Below are 14,352 nucleotides of genomic sequence, written 5' to 3'. Positions count from 1 at the left end.
TTGTCATGTAACATTTTATTTAGCTCAGCTGATTGCCAAAGGAATAAAATCAAGGTCAAGAGAGGTTTGTATGGTAACTGCCTTTGTGGGCCATTTTAAGCTTAGCCAATTTCATCAAAGGTGAGAATCAAACCATGTATCTTGTGTCTGTGAGGTAAACATCCTGATCACTATGGCAACCACAGACTCTATAGGTAATTATTCCCTTGTACTCAGTATTGAGTAGGCCTATCATTGAGTATAATTCCCTTTATGGAAGTCCTATTAAACATATCACACAATCAGAAAGACTCCAAACGCTCCTGACCAAAAAGATATCAGGCCTAATGTCCCTGGGTTATTAAGAGAGTCTGGAAACTCTAACCATTTATTCATTGTCCTATAGACTTTTGAGAGAAGACCTCTGTCTTACCTACTGTGGCATTTATCTCCCAGTTGTCCTGGTCTTCTTGTTTAATTGCAAGTCTAATATCTCCACCAGTAGTAGAACCTGGGACCTAAATCTTCACCAACAGAAAAATAAGACTTGGTGGAATGACTTGGTTATTACCTGGCACCCCCAAACCTTTAAAAATCTTCCCATGTTTGTTAAGCAGTGTGATCCACTCTCTTCTTTTAAACACAAACTTAATGACTGGATGGGTTTCCACTAATTTTCTTCAGGATTGACAACTACAACTTTCCTGGAGAAAGGAGGTACAACTTGAGGGAGAATACTGGTGAGATATCACAGGTCATTGGACTTAGTGGCCTTGAGATATCTATGAATCTATGAATCCATGAAACTAAGAAGTTAGTTCCAAAGTCAGAGGATCATTATGGTCAAGACAACGGCCCCGATTAAAGACTTATGAAGTTGGGAGTCCCATTCAGTGTTCATTCTGGATTTGATAAATTCAGGCAAATAACTTTTCTGGAACTAGAAACAAGGCTTGACTAAGGCCTATGGCTTTGATTTTCTATTTAGAACCTATTACTGAAAGGGATGGCTGCAACTAACCCTGATTGATGGAGTACATCTATGGGCTTCCAACATTACAATAAAGAACTGTACATACTGTATGTTATATAATGTCAAGTGAACTTTCTTTTTGATTTTGTTTGCTGAAAAGAATCTGTTTTTTTATAACAATGTCTTTAGTGTGGCTTTAGGCATTACATTGGTGGTGTTTGAATGGGTAGTTTGTCAAGAAACTAGTTAGTATACACATATTGCTCTGTTGTCAAGTGTGTGCATTATGTAAGTTATATTTTCCCTGTGGTATTTGTAGCCAGAGTTGTTTTAATAATATTCCCTTCTGTTTTTAATGTAATTACTAGTGACAAGGATTTTGTTTCTGGTTGTGTTGCCTTTTTCTCAAAACCATGGGGAACATGTAAAAATCTTTACTGGAATTTGAGGTGAGAACTAAACAAAAGATGTACAGCTGCAAAATAGGTAGTGGGACTATCCTGAGAACAGTACCTCTCATCAAAAAAAGTAAGAAATGATGATAACGTAAAGTCATAATTTTATTTTATGGTTTGTTTACCAGGATAGTCAATTGGGCCTAGAAGAGCCCATTTTCAATGGAGTCCTAAGGAGAAAAGCTCCATAAAAGGCATTATACAATATAAACAAATCATAGGCAATTGAGTGATGCAGTAATACAGGTGAAGAACATAGTAGTAAAATTTTAACATACAATAGGAATTTTAAAAGAAAAGAAAAAAATTTAAGAAAAACATTAGTCAGTATTTACAAATATGTACAAATACATTTGTTGATCAAAGGAGATTTAACAGTAGAAGCAATGGCAATTCATATAGGTATCATATGAGAGTAATAGAAGGATAAGTGGGGCAGGAGGACTTTATTGCAGAAGTAGGAAAAGAGGAAATAATAGAACAAGTAGAATAAAAAGTTAGGGGCTGGAGAGAAAGATGGATTAGGTGTCATATTAGGTTACAGTGAGGTATGAGAGGAGGCAGAGTGAAATGCTGAGGGAGTTATATGGGGTGAGAGCCGGGAAAATACCACAGGGAATAAGATGAGAGTGAAGCAAGGTCTTAAAAGGTAGAGTAGATAGGTGGTACAAATAAAAGGTGGTAGGGAGTTCTGGAGGCATGCTAGAAAAAAGATAATGGATGTTTTCCTAATAGATGGGAGTTATGTGGGGTGAGAGCAGGAACATTCCCAGAGGGATATAAGATGAGAGTGAAGCAAGGTCTTAAAGGCAGCATGGTTATAAGTGGTACAAATAAGAGGTGGTAGGGAGTTCCAGAGGCGTGCTACAGAAAAAGATAGTAGATGTTTGCCTGGTGGATGGGCAGGCTTGTGCAGTTCAATCAGATTCTGGTTAGTGGATCTAAGAGGTCTATCAGGCAGATGCATTTTGAGAGAGGAGGTGAGGGAGGGACAGAGAGAGGGATTGAAGATAAGTTTGTGGGTGTGAGTGAGTTGAATGTAGGAAAGGTGATTGGGCAGTTCTAGCCAATTTAGTTTGTGAAGAGCATTACAGTGATGGGTGAAAGATTTTCAGCCTGCAGCAAACTTGGCAATTTTGTTATAACAGGAAGAGAGTTTTGTCTTTAGAAAAGAATTTAGGTTTGTAAGAAGTAGGGTGCCATATAGGAGGGAAGGAATGAGGTATGTGGTAGAAAACAAACTTTGTAGGGGGAGTAAGATAGCGATTGTGGCGGTAAAGCATATCAAGTTTCTGGTGGGATTTCTTGATGTTTGTTTGAAGATGGGTATCAAACTTAAGCTGTTCATCAATGAGTACACCTAGAAGTTTGGCATGGGATACTAACTTGAGAGGGGTATTGTTATGGCTAGTAATGGAGACTGAGTTTTTAAACTATGGTGATGTTTTTAGAAGGAATAAATACCATAAGTTTAGTTTTTTATGCATTTACTGCCAAGTGGTTATCTAACATCCAGTGTTCAGTGGAGGTGAAGGCATCCTGGCTTAATTTTAAGAGAGTGGGGATGGAGGTGGCAGAACAGATGATTGTAGAGTCATTTGCGTATTGAATAAGCTTAGCATTTGGGATGGTCTGGTGGAAGTCATTTATGAAAATATTGAACAGTAAAGGTCCTAAGATACAATCCTGGGGTACCACTGTAGGAGTATTAAGAAAAGAGGAAGTGACTTTCTTCCATTTGACTGCTTGTTGCCTGTTAGAGAGGTAACTGGTGAACCAGTTGATGGAAGAGAAGGAAAGATTAAGATTAGAGAGTTTAGATAGAAGAAGATTATGAGAGATAGTGTCAATGCCAATATTTATTTGGCTTTGTAAGATATACCACTGAGAAAACTTGAACAGATCAGAATAAGTCAAAACATTTTCCTCTCAACTAACAGGAGAAGCATATGTACACAGAAGGGAGTCAGAATACCATACCTACATTACTGCATTGTCTGACTGAAAGAAAAAGAGGTTGTTAGGAGAGAAGTAAGATAACCACACCCATAGGACAAACCATAAAATCATTCTAGCAGTAGTCCCAAACAGGGTGTCCTGAATACATTTTTATATTGCCTTTGTCCACCTGCCTGAAAACTATCAAGCCTCCCCTCAGTTAGACACTACATTGACCAATGAAGGGCAGTTATCCAGACAGTCATGTTTATGCATTTCGCTCGTAACAGCATATTGGCAATGAAAGCATGTTTCTTTCTATTTTTTTTTTATTTGCTCTAACCACAACCATGGTAGTGATGTGACCACTTGCATCACCGCAAAGGTCAGCTATGTCCTGTATACACATATGCATGATCCCTTTCATGTGTTTCCATATGCTACCATCACTGGAGTGGCGACTCACTGGCTCCACACATCGTGTCATCCTTCTACTTTCCAGATGACATCATGTCAAGCAGTGGTGTGAGCTGGGCTGGAACTATTGTCTTTCTCCCCAGGATGAGCACAACAATCCACCCTACCTACACCATCAAACACCTGAGCTACAAGTCAAACTCAGGTCAGCTGGACAGCAGTTAGGATTATACCCTTCTTCAACACTGGTGCAGTCTAAATGCATTTTTGAATTTGGACAGGGAGCTGAGAGTTCACCCTACCCTTATTCATCATAAAAAATTGACATGATAAATGGTAAATCCTGACAGCATCGAGTTAACTCTTGTCAGCATTAGAAATGCTAAAGATATGAATCCAGTCACCCAGAAGGTCAGCCATTGAATTACTGAGTAGTGATCCAAAATATATCCTAAAAATCATGTAGAAAATTAGTAAACAAAGTATTGAAGAAAAAGTAAAACAACTAGTTTTGCATGACAATGGCAACAAGCAATGAATCAGTTAAAGGTCATATGAAAACAGTTTGATACTACCTTGTAAATATTAAAAGATTTGCAAAAAAAAATTAGTAAGATAATAGGAAAAGCACTTCTAGATCACTATGTTGCAAGTTTGGCAAAGGATGCCAGGCATGTTGTCACAAAGAGTGTATCTCTGTATATATGCATTTGTTTAATTAACAGTTTTCAGGTATGTAGGTTGGACCTTGAAATTTTTATTTACTTATGGCCTGTTATACATGGGATAAAAAATAAAGTAACAACAGCAATAAAACTATGGCAGATGTTGAACAGAGTTGCTCTCTAACAAATATATAGTAAACCATTGTGACATTAAATATCAAAAGAGTAGTACAAAACTAAAGCCACCAAAGGTGTGAGATCAGTACAAACATTCATTTCAATGAACCTGTACAGTTGCCCAAGGAATGAATTTTATTTAGTACATTTGTTAACCAGATAAATGCATTGGATACAAGTGTGCCTTTTCATGGTCGACCTAGGAGCACTGTCTGGTTAAGGGAGGTAGAAGGAATCAAACCCTATACCATACCCTATACCATCGGGTCTCAAAAAGCAGGTCAGACATGACATGAATCATAAATAAATGAATTTAATGAATGCAGAGAAAAATCACTCAATGAATAAAGGACAAGCAATGAATTTATGTTATACCACTTTGCTGGTGTTCCTGTTTTGTCTTCTCCCTTAAAACTTAGTTTAAGTATGCCTGGAAGCTAAGCAAAGTGATTACAGATCTAATATGAGTGAAAATCAAATTCCGCTGGGCATGTAAAAGAATATGTTGTTTTCTTTGTGAAGGGAATATGAGGGAACTGCAATTTGAGAAGCTGAAAATGAGATTATGTATCTGTCCACAGTTCTAAGCGAATGTCTCTATACTAGAAACAGACGGTAACCATGACATAGGGACTGGTAGCATTCTACTGTAGGAAGTTTCTCAGTGACAGGAATGTCTGGTATCTGTCTGAGCTCATTTCTTAGAAAATTTATGATGAATGTATTAATCTTACTGGTTATTCAAAGGATTTCTTTTCATACTGTTTATGTGATCCACAATTTGTAGTATTTATTTGCACTATCAGAAAAAGAACATTTTTTTTGTCCATTGAATTTTATCTGTCAGCTTTTATTAATTGATACAGAACCACACATAAGATTCTTACAGTGTCTGTTAATCTTAATCACATTTAATTTGCCAGAGAGCAGAACAAGACAAAAAGCCTATGTAGTCTTCTCTTTAAATGAATTTGACTGCACCAATGTGTGTGTGCGTGGATGCATTTCCCAGTGACCATGGTGCTGACTGAACCTTTAACATCACAACTACCACACACTGCTTTGCTGGTGCTGTTAGCTCTGACAGAGCTATGCATCATTGTGAAGGTGGCTTATTTTATTTTTATATAAATCTGTTACAAGAGTAAGTGAACTATGGATCACTTTCATCTATGACTGAAGCATATAACAAAATGTTTATGTGGAGCAGCAGCTCTACAATGTGATAATTTAATAACTTACAGAATTAAAAACATGCAAAATAAAAAAAGGCAGGCAAAAAGTAATAAAGACATGGAACACTCATCTGCTGTCATTCTGCAGGTTTGATTTAAGACACCTGAGGCAATGAAAGCTGCCTACGCTGCCACAGATCAGTGACTGACTGAGGTTAAGTGAAACTCCTAAAACATTTGCACTGTGCATTTACTTTTAAATAATTTAACAGGTTATGAAAACACGAAAGAAGCTATAATAAAAGATCATTTGTGGCGAAGTATGGATATCCTGAAAACCAAGATTTGATTTTTATGAAGCTTTACTGCTGCAGTTTAATTTATGGATGGAAATGTTACGTTCAAACATGAGCTGGGGTTGGAATATAGGGTTTGACTGGATTCTCCAAAACGAAGGGAGGAAGTTAAGGTAAGCAAGTGGCCAAGATAATGAAGTTTGTAAGCTCTGCATAACTTCTGCTCACAAACGCCTTGTACATAACTAATAGGCAACAAAATTAACTCCTTTTTTACTTGCAGCAACATGCTTTTCTTTAAATTACTGGACAGTAAAACATACTGCATCAGATATTAAAAATACTTTGCATTACACAGTCTAGGAGAAGTAAACAAACTAAAATAATTTTAAAATGTAAAATAGAAATACTGTGCAAAGAGGAATCACCTATACATTTTAGAATGTCCAGATGAAAAAGCTGTTGCTTATTAAGTAGGATTGATGGCATTTAAACCGCTGGCCTGTAGATCAAAATAGACAGAATGATTTTAGCAATGACAAAAGATGCATATCCCACTTCACAAAATCAGAAACATGGTCAGCTCTGTTGGCATACAAGGTTAATGCTTTGACTACATCCCAGGTCATCCAAGTTCAAATAATGGTTAGGGAACCTGCTGAAGCTTGTACAGGGGAAGAGAAGGTGTTGCAGTTTTGCTGGCTCACCTCTCCTGATGGATGGTTGTGCACAAGCAGGGCACTCATTCCCATGGTTCAATACTTGGTGTAGACTGGAGGCCACACTGGACTAGTTGGCTCAATGGGAGCAGAGTCATCCTGACGGGTTATCTCACTCTCAGAAGTCAGTGACAATAGCATACCAGGTCCAGAGCATGTTACTGGGCATGTGCAGTGGAGTTAGAAATGCAAAAGTAAAAATACAAACCACAGCGGAAGGCTACCTCAGTGACAGACCCTCCTGATTAACACTCACTTTAATACATGGGATCTAACGGGCCAATTGATTGAAAGAGCATCTGATGATCAGCATGAGTGTGAGCACAAAAATCTTAAAAAAAAAAACTAGTTTGTATTTATTCAATCACAGAGCTATAGAAAGGCTTCTTAAAAGTCTCTAAGTTTCTGTCGTAGTAGTAAGTAAGATTCTGGATAAATATATCATGAAAAAGGTATCAAATCCCTACAAAAAAAAATCCCATACTTGCCCACGGAGGCTAATTCATTATGGCGACAAAACTGTAATGACTGGACACAAATAAAAGTAAGCAAATTCAGATGTCTTATTACTGTTTCTCCACAAAGGAAAGAGAAAAATACATTTGAAAATAGACACTTTGGTACATAAGTAACATCAGTCATCTAGACGGAGCCTCAGACAAATGTCAATTATATGGCAAACACATTAGCACAAATATAATAGTCACAGTTCTCTAAAAAAATGTCTACAGCACTAATTACAGTTAACATTCAGAGAGAAATACAGTGATGGATGATGTCAGAGAAATCATAAATTCTTGTGAGGGTAACAAATAAGTTAAACTCTGCTCAGAGAACAATAACATCATCTTGTTTCTCATCTTAGCTGTTGTGTCAAGATAAAAAGAAATGTCACAGGATGCAAAATACATTAATCAGACTTACTTTTAGTCAGTTTTCGTTACTCTTTGAATGCCTGTCCTGATGGTGATCCCCCGATGTCTGAAGTTATAAAATCTGGTCAGCCCTTAAGTTGCTTGCCTGTTTAGTTTTTAACTTTGGGTTTGTGTCACGATGATGAACAAATCAGCTGAAAACTGCCAAGCGTTCTTTACCAGATTATGTTAATTTAACTCCCAGGGGATTGTCATGCTGCACTCCCCTTTAGGCTTTACCCCAACTGTACCATTCAACATGTAAACAGCCATCAACAAATGAGTACAGGGCTACGTACAATACAGACTTTGATGCTTGGCTTTCATTACTTCATTTGCTTAATTTCTCTAACTCCTCAGTCTTGAAAACAACTGGAATCTGTGCTAGGAAAGCAAACCACAATATAAACTGGAAAGGGAAGATAATTAGGTCAACATGTACTGTTCTATTCTTCTGTAAGAGAATGTACATGACCAGCTCATTCCATTCCTATTAGGTTTTGCACTGGAATGTCTGACTAAAAGCTGCTGTCTTCTGCTGTAACAGCCATTTGGAAACAATTATGTCTAGACTTCTTGCAAGCTGGACAGGGAAATAAATCCCAAACATCCCTGCCAGTACCAAATTCCACAAGCTTTAATTTATTTGTAGGCCAGATCGGCCGACACAGAGTATCTGTTCATTGTAGCAGTGCTGTTAAATTTTGTGCTAATAACATGATTGATTTATACTATTGACTAAAATAAAACAGGCTGAATATAATGCTGATGTTTTATTCTGTGGTTAGTGAATATGCACTCCAAAAATGATAAGCTGCATTCCTTCTGCTACAATTCTTATGCATTTGTACCATTCAAAACTAATTATGATGGTCATGATGACAACTGCAGTATAAATGTGATACAGTTTCAGTATCTCACATATAAAAGGCATTATCATTACTAACCCTCTTTGTTTTGGACAGTGTATCCTTGCCAGATCCAACCTCTCAGCCTCTTACAGCAAGAAATCTGGATATAGTCACAAACAATGGGAGAGACAGAGGCCCCAAAATAGGGACACTTTTAAATATTGCTCTTACAAACTTAGAAAGTTGATATAATAACAGGTTTTGCATTAGCATGAATTTTCTGATGGATATGAAATCTGAAAATCAAATGTATGGCATTATTTTCTGACTTCAGTCCTCAATGATTTCCCAGTGATTTGCAGAAAACTACCATTTTATAAGAAATGGACCAAAAATATGAGTAAAAAATCTAGACAGTTGAGAGCTATGCAGATGACACTTCATGTAAAGTAACAGATGACCCCTAAACATGGTGCTATTACTTCATGTAACAATTTTCTGGGTTTTGTTTATATTTTTTGGGGGCCTCCTTGGGACATTATATAACTGGCCTGGCCCACAGTGTCCCACAACCACTCTGGATCTACCAGCTTTATCTTCTATTCCCCATGGACTTACTCTGATAGTGCTGAAGCTTGTTGTAGATCCTAAAGGTGTCCTGCAGGCTCAGCCATCTTTGCTTCTATCCTGGTGGGGGATTTTTTATTTATACTCCCTACCAACTTCTCTGTTCCACCTCCCATGTTTGCTAACTATGTTCAGGGGCAATTTCCCCCTTTGATCCACTACTTTCTTAAAGGATCTTCATCAACGAATGCCCTCTGACCTCAGACAGGCATGCCCATCCCTCCGTGACGTTCCATCCATCACCCAAGCCGCTAATGCAACCGGGGTTACTGGGCCAAAGTTAGGGCTTCATCCCTGTATGCCACCAGAGTTGCTTCAACCATTTGTATTGTTATAGCATATAACTTAACATTCATGTGAAGCCATCCTATCAGGATTACTTGCTATCATAATTCAGGGAGTTTTCAATGCCATTTTTGATATTTACAAATGGCTTACAGCAACGCTGGGTAATAAAACATTGCCAGCAGAAAATGGCTATAATGACAACAATTTCCCATCACCTTTCAAATGTTTTGTGCTACACTGTTTTGTGGAGCAAAAAAAGAGATATTTGCTTGGGAGCAAATTTATATGCCAGGCATGATTTGTCAAGATGTGTCTGGTTTAACATTTTAGATACCTTTGGAATTCAAAAGCTATATTGTTAGATTAATGCAATATTCATTTTCAGCCAAGCAAATCTCCTTTATTTTATTTAATGCTCATGCATAATTATGCTTACTGGGTAATTAACAGCATGTGTCCATTTCTCTGATGGTATAAAGGGTATTCTTTATGGGTTCCTGCTGAAATGTTGTCATGGTACTAAAGAAACAGCTTACCATTTTGTGAAGAAAGAACATGAATACAGCTTCCTGTTGTATGAGGGCTACCTATTTGTGATGGTCTCTAAAGCAATGAGTAACATTATTATAGAGGAAAATAATCACTTGAATTCTAATACTACTAAAATGCCTGCCATTCCTAGGTTTCAGCAAATCAGAAATGCAGATATGAACTTTAAAAAAGGTTGGTGTGTTGCACCATGGCGAAGAGTAAAGGAAAATATCCCACAGTTTCAGGTAGTATGCTTGTGCTGGCAAATGTCTGAGCCTGCGTGAATTCCAGCTCCATAACACAGATAGACAGAGTCAGAATTTGAAATTAGGAGATCTGAAATAGCTTAGCAGTTTTGACCCAGAAGGAACTTATTGGGGATGAGCGAAGAATGGGGAACTGGGTGCACTTCCTCCTCTCAGAGGATGAGGAGGGAACAGGTGCAGAAACACATCTAATAACTGAAAATGTAATCACCCACAGTCATTCAACATTTTTTCCACCTTGGTGTTAAGACTTTTACCTATGTCAGTAGGACCTTGGAGTTTGTTATATTATGTAAGGGGTGCCTGGATAAAGCTCCCAGAATAGGAACCTTGGGGGACAAACACTCAAAACACCAAGAGTAGAAAAAATCAATTAGCTGTGACTTTTGACCAGTCCTAGTTATTCAGGCGATGCATGTCTAGAAATGTGTGCTTTACTGATCTCCATTATGGGTACTGGAATTGAGTAAAACTCCCCTGCAATGCTCTTTGCATGCCGAGTAACAGAGACATCAGTGGGCGTGCACAGGGAATAAGATTAGGACTTAAGAAATAACATCTATTTACAGGTTACCTGTTTGCACTAGAGACATAGGGGCCAAACCAGGGATGAATTTCTGGTTTCCCATCCAATTGTCCAAGTTGCACTTGAATTGGGTTAGGGAGGAACTCTGCTTCACATGGATAGGGAGCCTGTTCCACAGATGGGGTAGTCTCTGGGAAACATACCTATCTCTCCACCAAGTCCTATTTATATCACAGGCAAGGTTTAAGTCTTTAGAATGGGCAATTCTGGCACTGTTTGTTTTGTGGATATGCAGGAGATCCGTCAAAGTGAAGTCTGACAATGTCCTGTATGCCAGGCATAAATCTCCCCTCAAAAGCCTGTAGGAGACAGAATAGAGGGATAGGGCATTGAGGTGGTCTGCATAGGACATATTACTTATCCCCTGTATTCTTTTAATGAGGAACCTCTGTGGACATTCCATTTGTTGGATACGCCTGCACACATGAACCCCTAATCCCTGAGGAAGTAATTGGGCCATGCTACACTTATACACACCATTTCACACATTATTTAACTTTTCAGTTCAGTCATTTACGTGCCCTACTTAATCTTAGTCTTTCTACTAACCCTCAGTCAGCTTCACAACAAGAGAGAGATGGAGACTTTGTACTTCACATAACACATTCCATAAAGTTCTCCTTCTCCTATCTATATAATAAAACATTTATAAACATTATTATTTCTCAAAGGGAAAAAAAACAGACCAATATAGCCTCCATTCTGCATATTACCCTTTCCACACTGGCAGTGAAATGTCAAAAGGCCAAAAGCAAACAGACATGTATGCGTACTTCAGTATCACCTCTAACTTCACAAAATCATTTTGTTGTTATATTCTCATCTATCTCTCTTTAATCTGGTACTTTGTTCTTCCACCCCTTAGCAGCCCACTTCACCTGTGTTTTAAAGGTTTCCAGTTTATTTCATTATATTTCCCTTATTATGATCGTAAACACCTTTCAGTTTCTTCTAGTCTAAACAAAGTCCAGAAGGCAACAGGTTGAGTCTGCACAGGCATTATTGCCAATAATTTTCATTAAGGCCTTAATAAAGCTCTTTTCTGGTACTTGGTATAAAAAGAGGGGATTAGATAATTGTATCCATATGAGTAGACCTGGAGGTGTAAACTGACTAGGATGCTACGAATGAGGGCCGACATATATATGCTCAGTCACAGCAAGCTCTAATTTTCAGTGTCCCATGTGGAAACAGTTGGGCAGGTAACTATAAAAAAAGAATAATTTATAGCACGGGATACACCTACCAAGGCAATTCAAAGCACATTGTGCTATGGTAAACCAAAGAACTATTAATAGTCCCAAAGCTTATGACACATAATGAAGCCAATACTTCCATACATTTACATGTTGCCCTACATATAAACCCTTGTGCCACACAAAAAAGTACTCAGTAATGTTTTTTGGTAAAATAAAATCCCATCCTTACAGAAATTTGGTTTGCCTCATGGTTTGATGATTAAATACGTTATTTCTTTGCTCTGAAATGCATTGCTGTCTGGGGTAATGTTCTTCAAGAAGTTATCAAATATACTATGCATGTTTTGAAGTTGACAGTTTGGAAGAGCTCTGAAGATATGAGCTGCTTTTAGGATTTGATATAGAAGGCTCAATACAGTGAGGGCTTTGACATATGGGGTTAAAAGGGAAGATCTATCCTATTGTGAAATCTTGATCTGCCCACAGTGTAACATAGTCTGAAGTCTTTCCTGTAGTCCTTCAATGGACATGCAGCTGTTGGAGGGAAGCAAACACAGGAATCCCCTCCACAAGTTGGGATAGGTAATTTACCTATAGAATTCCCTTTTCTAACCATGTACTTTCTTTGACCAATTTACCCTCAGCTTTGATAAGTAGGTAGCACCAGAAGAGAACAGCCAAAGCTTGTTCCTTCTCTAGAGGTTTTTTCTGTTGATCTTCCATATATCTCTGTGAAGGACCACAATATATCAGCCTTCAAAAATGAGTGATGTCTTCATGAGACAGACCACTGCACTAGGTGTCTTGGAAATTAGGGTACTTTTGCATTAACAGGGCAACACTTTTTCGGCCGCTGCTAATGTTCTTTTCCTTGTCGGAGTGTTATTCATTTTCTAGGTCAGCACTGGTTATTTAACAGTCCTGTCATGGTTTCACTTTTGCCTTTGTTTTCCCACCATCCGCGGATTTCTACAATGGTTTTATAACATGAAGTGAATTTTCGAGGCTGACTGTATGTTTGTTTATCCAAAGTGAGGGGGTTACTCAGAAGGACGAGCGCTGGCTTGTTAAACATCTGCCACTATTCTACGATTGTGCAGGAAGATGTCTTCTGACTTGGATTCAGTTCAGGCCTCGTTAGAAATGTTGTGACTTCCATAGTAAGTGCAACATTTAGGAGGAAACAAAACATTTTAGGAGGAAAAGAGGAAGAATATCAGGCATAAATCTGGACATTTTGCCGTACAAACAAAAGGAACTTGCTGGGTTAGATGATAAAGTCAGTGTTGCTCAGATAACATTTTCGACGGTATTGCATATCGTCGGTAAGTTAACTGTATGGCTCTGATAACGTTTCCGACGGTATTACATGTTGTCGGTAAGTTAACTGTATGATAACTTCACCAACAGGAACTGCTCAGTAAGTTTAAAGGTGGTAATAAAAATTAAAAAAGACCTTCAGTTAGTAGTCCCAAAACAGGACTCTCCCTCCTCCCTTCCAAGTTTTGTACTGTGCCACAACACATGGTTTATTTGGAGCGTCTCCGTTAACAAGGAAAAGAACATTAATAGCAGCCGTAAAGTATATTATAACATGATTGTTTAATGCTAAGGCATTTAATACATGTATTTTATTAGCCTTTCAAATATGGTCTGACAGTAATTCTTGTAGTACCTGGTGAGTCATATATGTGATAATATAATTATTAATATGATGATTATAATAGCAGCCGAAAAAAGGTGCTGCCCTGTTAACGGAAAAGTACTGAAATTAGAATTCACTCTTATAGTTGTATGAAATAGATATATCTTTAACACTGTTAGAAAAATTATGATGAGGGTAAACGAATGGCATATAAGTCCCAATGAGGAATAATTAAATCCTATTATGAATGGGGAGGGAGTATCCACTTAAGGAGTGACCTTCTTATGTTAACCATATTGAAAATGTCAATTTCTGCACCTTGATCAGTAAATTGTTATTTAGTTCTATATAGATATGTCTGAATACACAGAACAGCATAGAAGTGACAAATTGTCAAAGGAAAAAACTTCAAAGACCAATGCACGTAAGGTTTAGATAAGGCACATTTAATAACTTGCTGCAAGGAGACAAAAACATGCAAATACAGGATTTTGCCTAACTACTAACAGGAAGTATGCTATTCTTATACTGTTCTACAAGACATTGCCTTCTGTGGCTGACGTAATCAAACACAACTTTCAGTATTGTTCTACAGCAGATGTTACTCAGATTTTCTGCTGACATGACTGGATTTATGAAAAACATTTTGAG

General features: G+C 37.8%; 1 protein-coding gene across 1 annotated transcript in view; it reads right to left on the bottom strand.

The window, feature by feature from the left end:
* The window catches only part of LOC122810257 (microfibrillar-associated protein 2-like), a 1,267,702-nt gene extending 1,259,565 nt beyond the window's left edge, over positions 1 to 8,137 (bottom strand). The window contains exon 1 of the mRNA XM_044081798.1: positions 7,719 to 8,137. The gene's annotated coding sequence lies outside the window, so the exon portion shown is untranslated. The remainder of the gene's footprint in view (positions 1 to 7,718) is intronic.
* Between the last annotated feature and the right edge of the window lie 6,215 nt (positions 8,138 to 14,352).

This window comes from Protopterus annectens, chromosome 1.part1, assembly GCF_019279795.1.
Source record: "Protopterus annectens isolate FY-2018-M chromosome 1.part1, PAN1.0, whole genome shotgun sequence".
Taxonomy (NCBI): domain Eukaryota; kingdom Metazoa; phylum Chordata; order Ceratodontiformes; family Protopteridae; genus Protopterus; species Protopterus annectens.
This window is presented reverse-complemented; position numbering and strand designations above follow the sequence as displayed.